Raw genomic sequence first — 17,399 nt, 5'->3', positions numbered from 1 at the left:
CCATTAACTGTCAAAGACGATGTATCTAAATGAGCAAGATTGTGGTGGATGCTAGACCAAAAACAAATTGCCATTGAACAGGCCCATTTTGAGAGTCTTTGCTGTGAAGGATGAGTGAGACAGACTCGCAGTGACTGATACACTCACTTAACATTGGAGACACTTGACAGGTAGTGACCATGTTGTTGTCAATTGTTTAATATCCCTTTGGGAGCAGAGCAATGTGTTGATGTTCTCTGCTCCGCAATGTTGCAGGCCCCTCTGGCAGGCAAAGGGTTAATATTGCCCCTGCCAGTCACGTAGTCTTGTTGCAGACTTCCCAGCATGCCCTGCCAGTAATCCCGATGTCCACTGTTCCCTCCTTGTACAGATCCTTCCATCTGCTGCCTGCACTGTAGGGAACGAACTGATTGCAGTTCCTGTTTGCGCCTGCATCCTTCCACTATGTTCAGTGCCGAGCGTACTAACGGTGCCGAATAAAAATATGTACGTGGAATTGTATTTGGATAGCGCCATTAATGTACGCAGTGCTTTACAACATTACAATAGAAGGTAAATAAATGACAAACAATGGGAATAAGTGCAACAGGCAAATGGCAACATAAGGCAAGTGCCATGGCCCTGTCCCTAAGCGCTTACAATCTTAGGCCTGGGACATAGTGGAATTGAAGCTCGCTGATCAGCGGTCCTGCTCTGCCTCGCCTGCTGAAAATTGAGCTTTTTCCTGTCTTTGCAGGCGAGGCAGTGAGCGCGCTCAGGAGGCGGGGCGGAGGCGGAGCAGAGGCGGAGCGGAGGCGTGCCAGGAGGCGGAGCGGGAGGCGGGGCTAGTCTCCCACTCCCATTGGATGGGAGCGGTCACGTGACCGCTCCTCCGCTTCCCCGAGCGGCAAATTTCAAACCTGCCTGTCTCGGCAAAGTTTCTCAGTCTCCGCACGCATCAGCGCGCATGCGGAGGGGGAAACTATAGCCGCGCTGATGACAGATGCAGGGGCTTTGTGCATCTGCTCAGCGCGGCTCAGCCCGGCTCAGGGACGCTTAAACTCACTATGTCCCAGGCCTTAGTGTTATGGTGGGAGGCTCACAGACACATAAGGAGTAAAAAGTGCATTATTAGAAATGTAGTCAGGGAAGGTCAAGTGCACCTGGTGTTTGCATTATTCTTAATACAGGACACATCATTAATGTGACATTAAATTGTAGCACCCCACTATTTATGTATTTTGTCCACTAAGAAGGTGCTTATTTATAGCATTGAAATTCAAGGCTATATATAACCAAGATATAAAAGTGCTGTTCTAATTTAACACCAGGAACTGTTCTGCAATAGCTTGGTTGCCCAGTCACCATAAACATGTTTTGACATCAGAATTGATCCAATATAGAAAAATGATGGCGAGGTCCACAAAAAGCTGTGTAATCAAGATGAAAGCAGGAAAGGAAATTGGTAACAAAATATTTTTTTTAATGTGCAGAATAAATACAGTGTAACTTTTAAAGCATAGAAAAAAGATGGAGAATGACCCCCAGTATTCCAATGCTGAAACAACCATGTAGAGGTATATGGAACAATATACAGCCACTGTCCGAGTTCAACAAGAGAAGGGGTCTCAACGCAGGTATAATGAAGTAATAAAATGAAGTAATAAAATAGATGAATAAGGGGTGGCTTATGGTATGAACTAACTAACCGGGGGCTATGATGCAGGTTTAGAACTAGAGATACATAGTGATGTGACCGCAGACACACCACCTGTAAACTCAAAATAATGTTCCAGGCTGCTGCCCTTACCCGATTAGTGTCCTGGCCACCCCATCAGCTGATCTGTGCAAATAAAAAGAACCCCGTATCCTGGATGATGATCGGGTACACAGCTGCTGAACCGGTAAGGCAGGGCGCTCCTGCGCAAGGCTCTAACGGATACCGCTACCGCTCTGCCGGCCGGTATACACACCAACTCCTAAGCCCGTCGATGCTGATGACGAAGGAGCCGCGTCCCAGCAATGAACAGCTGCACTCCGGCTGGGGATCCAGCATGCAGTGCGCTCCGGCGCGTAGGTCTTCTGGATACCGCCTCCGCTGGATACTGGTGATTAGCACCTGCTAATGGTATGAGACCTCTGTGTGCTCCATTCAAAGTAGTAGGCAAAAGGTAGAAATAATAAATGGTCACTACTCCCTTGTACTAAAACAAGCTTTGTATAATAAAAAAATGAACTTGATTAGAAAAAAAGGCTGGACATCATGGATAAAACCACTCTGACGCGTTTCATCCCGACATGGGTCCCATGTCGGGATGAAACGCGTCAGAGTGGTTTTATCCATGATGTCCAGCCTTTTTTTCTAATAAAGTTCATTTTTTTATTATACAAAGCTTGTTTTAGTACAAGGGAGTAGTGACCATTTATTATTTCTACCTTTTAACTTTTAAACCAAATGTGATATGTTCCCCATGGGCCCCATGACATTTTATGTGAGGAGCATCCAGCAACATAATGGATGTAACGGGTTTTCTGACCTAGCCTGACCCACCCAATCTCACATTGGCCCCTGTGGTCTAACCAGCCCCCATTACATGGTCGTGTTTGGTGGTGCACCTGTTGGCAACAGGACTCCTGAGTCTCCCGCATGATGTTGGGTGGGGATTGCCAACCCAGACAGGCAGCTGAGGTAGTGTGCATGAGTCCTACCTATATCCAGTGCAGCGCCTCCACCTCATTAGGATCTCTGCGTCCGCAGGAAGATGTGACTGATGAGGAACTCCTCTGTGGTGATGCCTTCCCCTGCTGAGTAATTCCAGACTCACACAGTGAAGTGTCTTTATTCAAGGTCATCTTTATTGGCATGGTGGTATGGGCCAGCTGCCCCTCACAGCTATCAGCTTAGCCGCTCATTCCTTTGCTGCACTCCATCTGGAAGGTTCCTCCTTCTCCTAATGGAGTTGCTTTCCACCTCTCCTCTCAAAGAGATTCCCCAGCTTCTCTCTGTCTGCTTCTAGCTGCACAGAGTCACAGCTCTTGCATCAGCCACTGCAACACTGTTGCAGACCTCCACGTGCCTCTGACTGAACAGAGGCAGCACAACAACAGGAACTGAACTAACTTTAGGCAGTGCTGTGTCTTATATCACCTCAGGAACAGGCACATCTCTGATGTCACTAAGGGTGGACACCAAGCATGTTGTCACTTCCTTTGGGACATATGACACCTCACCAGGGTTTGAGGGCAAACCTCCATAATGACTACTGGCAATCCTGCATACTTACCAGGTTTACTGCCAGCACGAGAAAGAGATATGTACACCAATTTTATACGTGGCTACATTCTCCCCCTGGTGGAACCCAACGTCCCGGCTGGGATCTAAATTTGCGGAACCTTCCTTCAGGTAGCACTGCAAAACACAACAATACACATTACAGTACATATCTTTTCATCATAAACATAATAACAGATACATCCTAACGTAGATGTGTAACAACCAGGATTACTCCCTGATAGAGTATCCATTACTGGTACTACCATACCTTCTTAAGGTGGCCTACGCACAGCATGGTCCACTGGGTTTAGAGCAGCAATGCTGTAACACTCTGGGTGACATACTGGACACCCACAATCAGCCCATAACTCTGGCCTGGATGCTAGTGGACTGAGAGGATCATGCCCATACACTTCCTTCAGGCATCTCCTGGAGATGCAAGCTATCTTTTCTGCTGTCTCATTATACCAATTCTCATCTGATGTTTCACGATCCCAATTTTCTATGGAACTATCAGAATCACAATTTTCTTCTCCTGATCCTTCCTCCTCACCAGAACTATATCCCCTATCCTCATCAGTGGAACCCATTTCAAACTCAATTTCTCCCTCCCATGGATGGTGGAAATAAAGCAAAGCTTTTAGGCGATTCCTGGCAACTCTTGCCGACACTGGAGGTACATAGGGGGTTCCCCGGGCATTAGGCACAATATGAGCGACATTACCTAAATCCCCAGACGAAACTCCTGATGTCGCTGTGGACCTAGAATTGGACCCAAGGCTCTTAGGCCTACATTTTATATTAGCATTGTATTACTCGTACAAGATGACTCTTTTCTCCTATGCATTTCCCTCCCCGCTCCCTCATCGGATGTAAAGCAATCACCCCAGTCCAGATTCTCCCCAGTCCATTCTTCAAAAGTGGCTCGGGACTCCCAAGACAACCCTTGGCTAGACTGGGACCCAGATGAAAAAGTGACAGGGGCAGGGGTTTTAACTATGGCCGGGGGTTGGGCATAGGGAAACACTGCCGGCATACGCGGGGCTACGACCCGCAACATCTCGCTACCTTGCCCGGTACCATCGGACTGGCCTTCCGGTTCACCCGTGTCTTTGTTCCATCCGGTTCCGCTGTGCCCACTGGAAATTATGTCATGGATCTCGCGGGACTCGCCGCCATCTTGAGTTGGGTTCCCCACCGGAACCTCTTCCTCCAGAACGAAGGAAGTGAAGGTTCTGCTCTCCGCTCCGCTCGGGCCCGGACTAGGCCTTTCTCCGCCGTTGCCACCACCGGCGCCTGGGGAGGGTAAGGATGTGTCTCACCGCTCCGTCGGCTCGGGATGGAATCTTCTCCTCCTTCCGAGCTGTAAGTCACCACGGCCGTTGTCTCCGCACAGGCGATCTCGGCACCTCGAGACTCCGCTGCCCTGCGACACAGGTAAGTGCTGGTTCTTTTGCAGCACCGCTGTAGTGGTCCGCCGGTAGGCGCATCACCACCGTCGTTGGGGTCGCTTGCTCCTCGTCTGAGGAGTCGAACTCCGATTCGGGAAGTGGCACTCCCGCAGGTGACCGAAGGTGAGGTTTCAGGTTCTCACCGCGGTTGCAAGCCCCTTTCTCTCTAGGCTCCGTTGCAATCAGGAGCGATCCCCATTCTCCGGGATCAACTGGTTCTTGCTTGACCAAGGGCGAGGCTTCAGCCGTCAGCTTGGCTGTGTCCGCTCCCGCCTCCACGGTCTGCCCTGGTACAAAGGGCTGCACGGCCCCTAGGTAGTGGATGCCACATTGGGGGCTCCTAGCTGTTGTGCTGGCTTCTCCACCGGGCAACCTGCACTGCATGCACAGGCACCGCAATGTCTCTTTGTCCCCAGCCTTGACTACCAGGAAGCCTCCTGGCAATGAATAGGAATATACCCCAATGTCCATCTCGCTCTTTGTAATACTGGTTACTGGAGACACTTTGCACAGTGGTCTCTGCTGTTCACCAGCTCCTCGCAACTGTGGGCCAGCTCCTCCCTCAGACAACTCGGGTCTCGCTTGGCAGAGGTAGAAACCCCTCCCCCTGGTGAATATTTGGGGAGGGTCCCACAGATTTATTGGATGCCCCGGCACAGGGGCTGAACTTTTCACAGTCCTGGGTGGCGCGGCCTCAGGTTTCGCGCCAACACCCGAGCACCACTCCTTATTTGGCGCCATCCCTGGCCAAATTTTCTCAGCCTCTTTATCCTTTCTTTCACAGGCAACACCAATTACAGGGATTACATTCTGTAAGGGTGCGGCCGGCTCACCAGCTCCTTGCTCCGCTGGATTCATGCCCACAGGGCATAATTGGAAACCACTCCCACTGGTTGAGATTAGGGGAAGGTCCCATAGATTTATCGGGTGACCCAGCACTGGGGCTGAGTTAATCATAGTCCATGAGGGCGCGGCTGCAGCTTTCGCACCATAACCCCCATCAGGGCGGGGTTTTCCTGTTGGCGTCACTCCTGGCCAACTCTCTGCAAGTCCAGCATTCGCAGAATTTTCTGCAATTAGTCCACGCGGTCTCCCAGGGAAGCGGGAGCCGCCATTTTGGGTTGCACTGTCAGTCTCCTCAATGATTGAGGTAGCGTTCATCTGTTTTTATGCCGCCTGACAGTCACTCTCATAATATTCTCCACAAGTCACGGCAATATCCTCCTCATTGTCCTCAGGGGCCATACCCCTAGGTCCTAGGCAGGACCAAAACGGTGCGGCCACAGCTTTCGCGTCACAACATGCTTGCAAAAGTTCCTCCTGCCGCTTGCTCTTCAGCAGAACGCACACCACATGCGCTTCCTCCATCTGCCTTCGCCCGCCATTTTGGAGTTTCCGCACCGCGCGGATCCTCCATTCTTGCGGTCGCCATAGATGTATTGTGTTTGTGATTATTGTACATGGAGCTCCTCTCTGCGGGGCAGCTACCACACCGGTACAATAAAGATTGCCTTGATGCACCACCTTGTGTACCTAATGTAGGCTGGACTCGTGTTGCACTACCTCAGGATGGGCTCACACTCTGTGTCTGCTGTATCTCCTTCCTCCCAGTCTGTGCTCCCTTCGGTAAGTGGTCTGGAATGGGCTAGAGTACTCTGGCTCTTCCATGCAGTACTTGGGCGTCTACCTACTGTTGGCTAGCCTAGCACAGACCCTCTCCAGAATTCCTGACCACGTTAACAGGCTATCCCTTTAGGCATCCTACCAACTAGCACTGCCTCAAGGTGACTAGGACAGCTATAGCCCGGCTCCAAACCCCCAACTCCTTTCAGGCCCCTAGGTCATCCCTGCGAACTGACAAACTCCATCAGCCCCCTGACTACCCCTAGGTCCGTCCCAACACAGCACAAAGTGGCAGCAGACACTCTCCCTGTTTCCAAGTGACCTAGAAAAAACCTGTCCTGTTGACAGGCATCTCAGCAGCGCCTCCAAATGTAACGGGTTTTCTGACCTAGCCTGACCCACCCAATCTCACATTGGCCCCTGTGGTCTAACCAGCCCCCATTACATGGTCGTGTCTGGTGGTGCACCTGTTGGCAACAGGACTCCTGAGTCTCCCGCATGATGTTGGATGGGGATTGCCAACCCAGACAGGCAGCTGAGGTAGTGTGCATGAGTCCTACCTATATCCAGTGCAGCGCCTCCACCTCATCAGGATCTCTGCGTCCGCAGGAAGATGTGACTGATGAGGAACTCCTCTGTGGTGATGCCTTCCCCTGCTGAGTAATTCCAGACTCACACAGTGAAGTGTCTTTATTCAAGGTCATCTTTATTGGCATGGTGGTATGGGCCAGCTGCCCCTCACAGCTATCAGCTTAGCCGCTCATTCCTTTGCTGCACTCCATCTGGAAGGTTCCTCCTTCTCCTAATGGAGTTGCTTTCCACCTCTCCTCTCAAAGAGATTCCCCAGCTTCTCTCTGTCTGCTTCTAGCTGCACAGAGTCACAGCTCTTGCATCAGCCACTGCAACACTGACCTTCACGTGCCTCTGACTGAACAGAGGCAGCACAACAACAGGAACTGAACTAACTTTAGGCAGTGCTGTGTCTTATATCACCTCAGGAACAGGCACATCTCTGATGTCACTAAGGGTGGACACCAAGCATGTTGTCACTTCCTTTGGGACATATGACACCTCACCAGGGTTTGAGGGCAAACCTCCATAATGACTACTGGCAATCCTGCATACTTACCAGGTTTACTGCCAGCATGAGAAAGAGATATGTACACCAATCTTACACATGGCTACATGGAGATAGAGTAATCTGCTCTAAAAGTGTCATCTGTGCTATGTTATTTAAAAACAAACATAGTTGGGATTTGAACAAGATGTTTATGCTGCATACAGTTATTCATGATGTATGTGTGCTTTTCTGCAGACTGATCTAACTGAGACTTTGCAGGATAAGCCGTAGCTTTATCTGTTACTCAGGTTCAGTTTTACTGTGGTGGAGTTTAAACCCAAGCTCCATGAGAAGCACCAGGGTGAGAGTGACAGTGCTGACATGAAGAGCGAGGGGCCTGCAAAGTTATTTATACTTAAAAGGCTCTTTAAAGCGTAGCCCTCCATCTGGTCCTGCCACTTTGGCACAGTGACTGGGCTTACCCCTTTTTACAGTGTTCTCCTCCCTGTGCTAAATGCCAACCCTCTGCTCTTCTGACTCCACTAATGTACTGCGTGCGTCACACCTCCCCCCGTAGAATATCTCTGCTGGGTAAAGAAGGGAATTATGTCGGTGAGATCGCTCATAGTAACATACATAGCAACATGCTATATGTGACTGAAAGAGGACTCTGAGTGACTGAGTCCGTCAGGTTCAGTTTACAGTATCCTATGGTCTATAGTGAGCTAGTAAATGCAATAAATATCTGTGAGCAGCTTTTTCTCATGTGACATATATATATATATATATATATATATATAAGAGAGAGAGAGAGAGAGAGAGAGAGAGAGAGACACTTCGGTTAACCAGAATCCCTTCTGGAAGTAGCGTTGGATAGTGAAACCGTTGTAAAGGGAGTCCCATGTTAGTCAGTGGCTGTGAGCGTCGGATAACGCATTCAGGCATCGGATAAGGGCCCAAAGGGAGGAATTGTAAAGCGTTGGATATGCCATTCGTTGTAAAGTGAAACGTTGGATAGCGAGGACTATCGCTACAGTACATAAAACAAATCATTTGCATTATTATTCTGTTCTCGTGGAATCCATTGAATGCCAGGGTTTTCTTATATAACAAGTTTAGACCCTCCTGAAATCAGTCACAGTACCGCATTTAATAACTATATTGGATCTGTCTGTATGTCTCTCTCTATGCACCTCTCTGAATCTACATCTTTCTATAACCCAGATCCACAAAAGGGTGATAGTTTCATCACCCCTTTACGCCTATTCAAATGATTGGGAGATGAGGCATGCTAAACCTTAGCACCCTTATGTGGATCTTGGCCTATTTATGTATATTTTTATATCTGTATAGAATCACTACTTAGATTTTTGTTTATCTATTCATATATCCATGTATGTTTCTTTAATATTTTTGGATCCACTTAAGCTTGTGCACCTTCTTTATATCTGTGTCTTTTGTATGTGTTTGGGTCTGAGCTCTCTTCACATACTGTTATATATGTACAGAATGTGCTCTGCTCATGTACATCTATATATGCATCTGCTCTCTACACATACTTGTGCTTATGTCTCTTTTTTTTATACCTGTGTTTATGTTTCTCTGCTCTGTCCATATAACTGTGCTATAGTATGTTATGTAGCACTTACATTATTAGAAGTACAGTATATCCACAAGCTGGACGCTCAAAAAGAACTGATCTTTATTCAATTTTATAAGATTAAAAACTTAGAACCCCCCTCTATGGCAAAGAAAGAAAACCTTGATGATAAACTGGCTAAACGTTAAACCTCCTACCGTTGGTCAACTTGAAAATCTCCTGTTCGGAGTCATGTTCACGGAAAGGATTGACGCCTCTTTGGATAAACATATCAGGAGTAGAACATTGCTACAGAAATGGAAATCGTTCCTTTTGAAGCTGCCCTTGGATACTACAGTGTATATTCTTTAGCCATTTGAATATACAGTACAAGAGATCGCATGGGCTAGACTCGGACATGAATGGTAGGGTTACCCAGTTCAGCTCTCACCCTGCTTTACTTTTTTCTTTTTGACCCCATTGGTTTTGCTCTGTCAGTACACGACAGGGGGGATAGTTAGCTATTCTGTGTATTTAGATTTAGTTTTGTGTTTTTGTGTTAGTTTATTAAATCTTAGAAAATAAGTGCATGTTGAGGATAAAGCATGAGTATTACACCAAAGTACATAAAAAACAAAAAGAACAGGATTTTCAGATATATTAAGTAATTGCATAAAACTAAATGAAGGAAAATATTTGTTAATGTGTAACGTTTTCTCGTGATTGTACGGTAAATCCTGTAATTTGTTTCCATGCTGGTAAGTACTGTAATAAAGACATTTACACACAAAAAAACATAGAGGCAACGTTTCAGTCCATAGACAGAGCTTCATCATCATAATATAATGAAAATGCATCTATAATTTATACACTTACTAATTGTCCATGTTGGCGGACCTGGAGGTGTGTGACATCACAAAGGGCAGCGGTGGGAAAACATTGCATATTACCCGAGTATAGTCCCAGCACTGCCAGGGAGACGCCAGGATCTGCAGGTTACTGAGTATAGTCCCAGCACTGCCAGGAAGACGCCAGGATCTGCAGGTTACTGAGTATAGTCCCAGCACTGCCAGGGAGACGCCGGGATCTGCAGGTTACTGAGTATAGTCCCAGCACTGCCAGGAAGACGCCAGGATCTGCAGATTACTGAGTATAGTCCCAGCACTGCCAGGAAGACCCCGGGATCTGCAGATTACTGAGTATAGTCCCATCACTGCCAGGGAGACGCCAGGATCTGCAGATTACTGAGTATAGTCCCAGCACTGCCAGGGAGACGCCAGGATCTGCAGGTTACTGAGTATAGTCCCAGCACTGCCAGGGAGACGCCAGGATCTGCAGATTACTGAGTATAGTCCCAGCACTGTCAGGGAGACGCCAGGATCTGCAGGTTACTGAGTATAGTCCCAGCACTGCCAGGGAGACGCCAGGATCTGCAGATTACTGAGTATAGTCCCAGCACTGCCAGGGAGACGCCAGGATCTGCAGGTTACTGAGTATAGTCCCAGCACTGCCAGGGAGACGCCAGGATCTGCAGATTACTGAGTATAGTCCCAGCACTGCCACGAAGACGCCAGGTTCCGCAGATTACTGAGTATAGTCCCAGCACTGCCAGGATCTGCAGATTACTGAGTATAATCCCAGCACTGCCTTGGAGACGCCAGGATCTGCAGATTACTGAGTATAGTCCCAGCACTGCCAGCTAGACGCCATGATCTGCAGATTACTGAGTATAGTCCCAGCACTGCCAGGGAGACGCCAGGATCTGCCGATTACTGAGTATAGACCCAGCACTGCCAGGGAGACGCCAGGATCTGCAGATTACTGAGTATAGTCCCAGCACTGCCAGGGAGACTCCAGGATCTGCAGATTACTGAGTATAGTCCCAGCACTGCCAGGGAGACGCCAGGATCTGCAGATTACTGAGTATAGTCCCAGCACTGCCAGGGAGACGCCAGGATCTGCAGATTACTGAGTATAGTCCCTGCACTGCCAGGGAGACGCCAGGATCTGCCGATTACTGAGTATAGACCCAGCACTGCCAGGGAGACGCCAGGATCTGCAGATTACTGAGTATAGTCCCAGCACTGCCAGGGAGATGCCAGGATCTGCAGATTACTGAGTATAGTCCCAGCACTGCCAGGGAGACGCCAGGATCTGCAGATTACTGAGTATAGTCCCAGCATTGCCAGGGAGACGCCAGGATCTGCCGATTACTGAGTATAGTCCCAGCACTGCCAGGGAGACGCCAGGATCTGCAGATTACTGAGTATAGTCCCAGCACTGCCAGGATCTGCAGATTACTGAGTATAATCCCAGCACTGCCTTGGAGACGCCAGGATCTGCAGATTACTGAGTATAGTCCCAGCACTGCCAGGGAGACGCCAGGATCTGCAGATTACTGAGTATAGTCCCAGCACTGCCAGGGAGACTCCAGGATCTGCAGATTACTGAGTATAGTCCCAGCACTGCCAGGGAGACGCCAGGATCTGCAGATTACTGAGTATAGTCCCAGCACTGCCAGGGAGACGCCAGGATCTGCAGATTACTGAGTATAGTCCCAGCACTGCCAGGGAGACGCCAGGATCTGCAGATTACTGAGTATAGTCCCAGCACTGCCAGGGAGACGCCAGGATCTGCAGATTACTGAGTATAGTCCCTGCACTGCCAGGGAGACGCCAGGATCTGCCGATTACTGAGTATAGACCCAGCACTGCCAGGGAGACGCCAGGATCTGCAGATTACTGAGTATAGTCCCAGCACTGCCAGGGAGACGCCAGGATCTGCAGATTACTGAGTATAGTCCCAGCACTGCCAGGGAGACGCCAGGATCTGCAGATTACTGAGTATAGTCCCAACACTGCCAGGGAGACGCCAGGATCTGCAGATTACTGAGTATAGTCCCAGCACTGCCAGGGAGACGCCAGGATCTGCAGATTACTGAGTATAGTCCCAGCACTGTCAGGATCTGCAGATTACTGAGTATAATCACAGCACTGCCTTGGAGACGCCAGGATCTGCAGATTACTGAGTATAGTCCCAGCACTGCCAGCTAGACGCCATGATCTGCAGATTACTGAGTATAGTCCCAGCACTGCCAGGGAGACGCCAGGATCTGCCGATTACTGAGTATAGACCCAGCACTGCCAGGGAGACGCCAGGATCTGCAGATTACTGAGTATAGTCCCAGCACTGCCAGGGAGACGCCAGGATCTGCAGATTACTGAGTATAGTCCCAGCACTGCCAGGGAGACGCCAGGATCTGCAGATTACTGAGTATAGTCCCAGCACTGCCAGGGAGACGCCAGGATCTGCAGATTACCGAGTATAGTCCCTGCACTGCCAGCGAGACGCCAGGATCTGCCGATTACTGAGTATAGACCCAGCACTGCCAGGGAGACACCAGGATCTGCAGATTACTGAGTATAGTCCCAGCACTGCCAGGGAGACGCCAGGATCTGCAGATTACTGAGTATAGTCCCAGCACTGCCAGGGAGACGCCAGGATCTACAGATTACTGAGTATATTCCCAGCACTGCCAGGATCTGCAGATTACTGAGTATAGTCCCAGCACTGCCAGGGAGACGCCAGGATCTGCAGATTACTGAGTATAGTCCCAGCACTGTCAGGGAGACGCCAGGATCTGCAGATTACTGAGTATAGTCCCAGCACTGCCAGGGAGACTCCAGGATCTGCAGATTACTGAGTATAGTCCCAGCACTGCCAGGGAGACGCCAGGATCTGCAGATTACTGAGTATAGTCCCAGCACTGCCAGGGAGACGCCAGGATCTGCCGATTACTGAGTATAGACCCAGCACTGCCAGGGAGACGCCAGGATCTGCAGATTACTGAGTATAGTCCCAGCACTGCCAGGGAGACGCCAGGATCTGCAGATTACTGAGTATAGTCCCAGCACTGCCAGGGAGACGCCAGGATCTGCAGATTACTGAGTATAGTCCCAGCACTGCCAGGGAGACGCCAGGATCTGCAGATTACCGAGTATAGTCCCTGCACTGCCAGCGAGACGCCAGGATCTGCCGATTACTGAGTATAGACCCAGCACTGCCAGGGAGACACCAGGATCTGCAGATTACTGAGTATAGTCCCAGCACTGCCAGGGAGACGCCAGGATCTGCAGATTACTGAGTATAGTCCCAGCACTGCCAGGGAGACGCCAGGATCTACAGATTACTGAGTATATTCCCAGCACTGCCAGGATCTGCAGATTACTGAGTATAGTCCCAGCACTGCCAGGGAGACGCCAGGATCTGCAGATTACTGAGTATAGTCCCAGCACTGTCAGGGAGACGCCAGGATCTGCAGATTACTGAGTATAGTCCCAGCACTGCCAGGGAGACTCCAGGATCTGCAGATTACTGAGTATAGTCCCAGCACTGCCAGGGAGACGCCAGGATCTGCAGATTACTGAGTATAGTCCCAGCACTGCCAGGAACACGCCCGGATCTGCAGATTACTGAGTATAGTCCCAGCACTGCCAGGAAGACCCCGGGATCTGCAGATTACTGAGTATAGTCCCATCACTGCCAGGAAGACGCCAGGATCTGCAGATTACTGAGTATAGTCCCAACACTGCCAGGGAGACGACAGGATCTGCAGATTACTTAGTATAGTCCCAGCACTGCCAGGGAGACACCAGGATCTGCAGATTACTGAGTATAGTCCCAGCACTGCCACGAAAACCCCGGGATCTGCAGATTACTCAGTATAGTCCCAGCACTGCCAGGGAGACGCCAGGATCTGCAGATTACTGAGTATATGTTACGCCGGAGTAGCCCGCAGACCAGACCTGTCCCTAGAACTGAGGTGGCAGGTATGAATACACACACCGACAGAGCGAGGGACGTGTCCGGGTTGTGGTATTAGATGGTGCCAGGCCAGATGGGGTGTATTGCGAGAATACTTGCCGATACCGTTTTCCCAGAAGAATGGTCATTGCCGTTGCCGAGATCAGGGGTAGGAGATGTATGGAGGAATCGAGATGAGTGCCGAGGTCGAAGGGAGCCAGAAGGTACTTAAACAGGAACAATCCGAAGTCGAGAGCCAAAGGGGGTAGTCTGCCAAGCCGCGTCTAAACCGAGAGAATCAAAGAACAAGCACTGTGAAACACCCATACAAAAACTATGACGAGCGAGGAAGCACAGAATAGAGAGGGTATATAAAGCTGGAACAGCCAACCAGGAGAGGGGGCGTGCCTGGAGGAGCCCAGGGAGCTTCAGTGCATTGGCTGCTGTTCTTAGAGCTCAGGTGACACTCAGCAAGAGCCAGATTGTAACCATGCGGTGTTTGGGGGCGGAGCCTGAGTGGGGATAAGTTCAAGGGCTTTTGTGTGTGCACTGTAAGTCCAACGTGTGCATGAGAGGAAGCAACGTGGGGTGCGCACGTGCGTGCGGGGCGGCGATTCCGCGCCGACGGCTGCGGCGCAGAGCGAGGAGGAAGAACCTCGTGGAGCGTCCCACCATGCCGAGGGGTAAGTGATGAAGCTGAAGGGGGCTTGCGTGGTTGTAGTGGAAGGGTCTGAGCAGTGTAAGGAGAGAGCCGTGAGCTCCGCCTGAGACGCTGTGTGCTCACATTCCTAACAGTACCCCCCTCTTCAGGATCGGCCTCAGGACGATCCAAAAACGGCTTGTCTGGAAATTTCCTCCTAAAAGTCTTCAGGAGGCTGGGTGCATGGATGTCTTTGAGTGGAACCCAAGACCTCTCCTCGGGTCCGAAACCCCTCCAGTGGACCAAAAACTGAAGCTGCCCCCTGGAGATGCGGGAGTCCAGTAAGGCTTGTACCTCGTATTCCTCGTTATTGAGTACCGTGACTGGATCTGGATTGCTGGTCTGTTTAGGAAAGAAACGATTGGCAATGTGGGGTTTTAATAGCGAGGTATGAAAAACGTCTGGGATCCTCATGGAGGGTGGTAGTTTAAGGCGAAACGCCACTGGGTTAATCTGCTCCACGACGGGAAAGGGTCCCAAAAACCTAGGTGCCAGTTTAGGGGAAGGGACTCTCAAGCGGATGTTTCTTGACGAGAGCCATACTAAATCCCCTGGCTTGTAGTTGGGTGCCGGCCGACGGTGGCGATTGGCCTGAAGTCTAGCAGTATCGGCGGCCTTGTGGAGAGACTTTTGTACCTTGGACCAAATGTCTTGGAGTGTGGAAATCCGTTCGTCTACCGCCGGTACCCCAGAAGCCAGATTAGAAATGGGTAGGCAGGGAGGGTGAAACCCATAATTGACAAAAAATGGAGATTCTCGGGTGGATTCACTTCGGGCCGAATTGACCGTGTACTCTGCCCACGGGAGGAGTTGGGACCAATCATCCTGGGAATCGGAGATGAAACATCTGAGGTATTTCTCCAGCGACTGGTTAGTTCTCTCCGTCTGTCCATTGCACTGGGGGTGGTATGCAGAGGAGAAGGAAGAGACAATTCCCAGTCTCTTAGTGAAGGTCCTCCAGAACTTGGAGACGAACTGGGATCCTCTGTCAGAGACAATGGAAGACGGAATGCCATGGATCCTAAAGATATGCTCGGAGAAAATGTCTGCTAGGGCGGGAGAGGAGGGCAGTCCCTTGAGGGGGATGAAGTGGGCCATCTTCTAAAACCTGTCTACGACAACTAAAATGGTGTTGAAGCCCCTAGACCTAGGGAGGTCGACTATGAAATCCATGGAGATATGGGACCATGGACGAGCAGCACAGGCAATGGGAGGAGAAGTCCCTGAGGTCTCTGTGGAAGTGTCTTGTTCTGGGTGCATACAGGACAAGCGCGAGTGTATTCCACAATGTCTTTAGACATACTGGGTCACCAAAAGTTCCGACGAATTAAGTCTAACGTCCTTTTGAAACCTGGGTGACCTGCAGTTTTAGAAGAGTGTCCCCAATCTAGGACCTCTGGAATGAATCTGGGCGAGACGAAGAGCCTGTTAGAGGGGATCGCCGTGTTTGAAGGGATCTGTTGCTGGTCCCTTTTGATCTTGTCTAGCGATTTGAAGGTGGAAGTAGCCAAAATTCTCTCGGGAGGGAGGATAGGTTCCAAAGCTGCCTCAGGCTTGTCTTCCGAGGAGTATTGTCTGGACAACGCATCTGCCTTCACGTTCTTCGTTCCCGGGATATAGGATAGATGATAGTTGAAGCGAAAAAAAAGAGCGCCCAGCGAGCTTGTCGAGGACCGAGGCGACGTGCACCTTCGATATAAAGTAAATTTTTGTGGTCCATTAAAATAGAAAATGGCTCCCTTGACCCTTCCAACAGATGTCTCCACTCTTGTAGTGCCATTTTAACGGCCAATAACTCTCTGTTGCCGACGTCATAATTCCTCTCGGCGGAGGAAAATTTCTTAGAGAAATACGCACAAGGGTGAAGTTTATCCTTGGGCGAGTACCTCTGTGATAGTATAGCCCCTGCACCGCAGTCCGATGCGTCAACTTCTATGACAAAGGGAAGATCTGTGTTGGGGTGGCGCAGGATCGGTGCCGTGAAGAATGCCTCTTTAAGGGCCTGGAAGGCGGAGATTGCTTCGGCGGACCAGACAGAAGGATCAGCCCCTTTCCTAGTCAACGCCGTGATGGGGGCCACTAGAGTGGAGAAATTGCGAATGAACTTCCGATAGTAGTTCGCAAATCCTAAAAAGCGCTGGATAGCCTTGAGAGTCTCTGGTCTGGGCCATTCCGTAACTGCCTGGAGTTTACCTGGATCCATCAAAAAGCCTTCGTCCGAAATAATGTAGCCCAGAAATTGGGTAGAGCGTTGATGGAAGGTACACTTCTCTAGTTTGGCATACAGGTGATGTTTGAGTAGACGTGAGAGGACGTCCGAGGTGTGATGAATGTGATCCTGAAGATTTTTGGAGAAGATCAAAATGTCATCTAAATAGACAATAACAAAGATGTTGAGCACCTCCCGAAATACATCATTAATAAAGTCCTGAAAGACAGCCGGGGCGTTACATAAACCAAAAGGCATGACGAGGTACTCATAATGCCCACAACGGGTGTTGAAGGCCGTCTTCCACTCGTCGCCCTGCCTGATGCGGACCAAGTTGTAAGCCCCACGGAGATCCAATTTGGAAAATATCTTAGCCCCACGCAGTTTATCGAAGAGTTCCGTGATCAAGGGGAGAGGATAGCGGTTGTTGATGGTGATACAGTTCAAGCCCCGGTAATCAATACATGGCCTCAGAGTACCATCCTTTTTCTTCACAAAGAAGAACCCTGCTCCCGCCGGGGAACTGGAGGGCCGTATGAATCCTTTCTCAAGATTCTCCTTTATGTAGTCTTCCATGGCTTGAGACTCAGGTATCGACAATGGGTAAGTCTTGGACTTGGGCAAGGTGTATCCTGGGACCAAATCGATGGGGCAATCGTAGGACCGATGTGGAGGCAATTGTTCTGAGCGGACCTTGTTAAAGACCTCACGGAAAGGGTGA

This window comes from Ascaphus truei, chromosome 5 (genome assembly GCF_040206685.1).
Source record: "Ascaphus truei isolate aAscTru1 chromosome 5, aAscTru1.hap1, whole genome shotgun sequence".
NCBI lineage: Eukaryota > Metazoa > Chordata > Amphibia > Anura > Ascaphidae > Ascaphus > Ascaphus truei.
The sequence above is the reverse complement of the archived record's forward strand: the minus strand, read 5'-3'. Positions refer to the sequence as shown.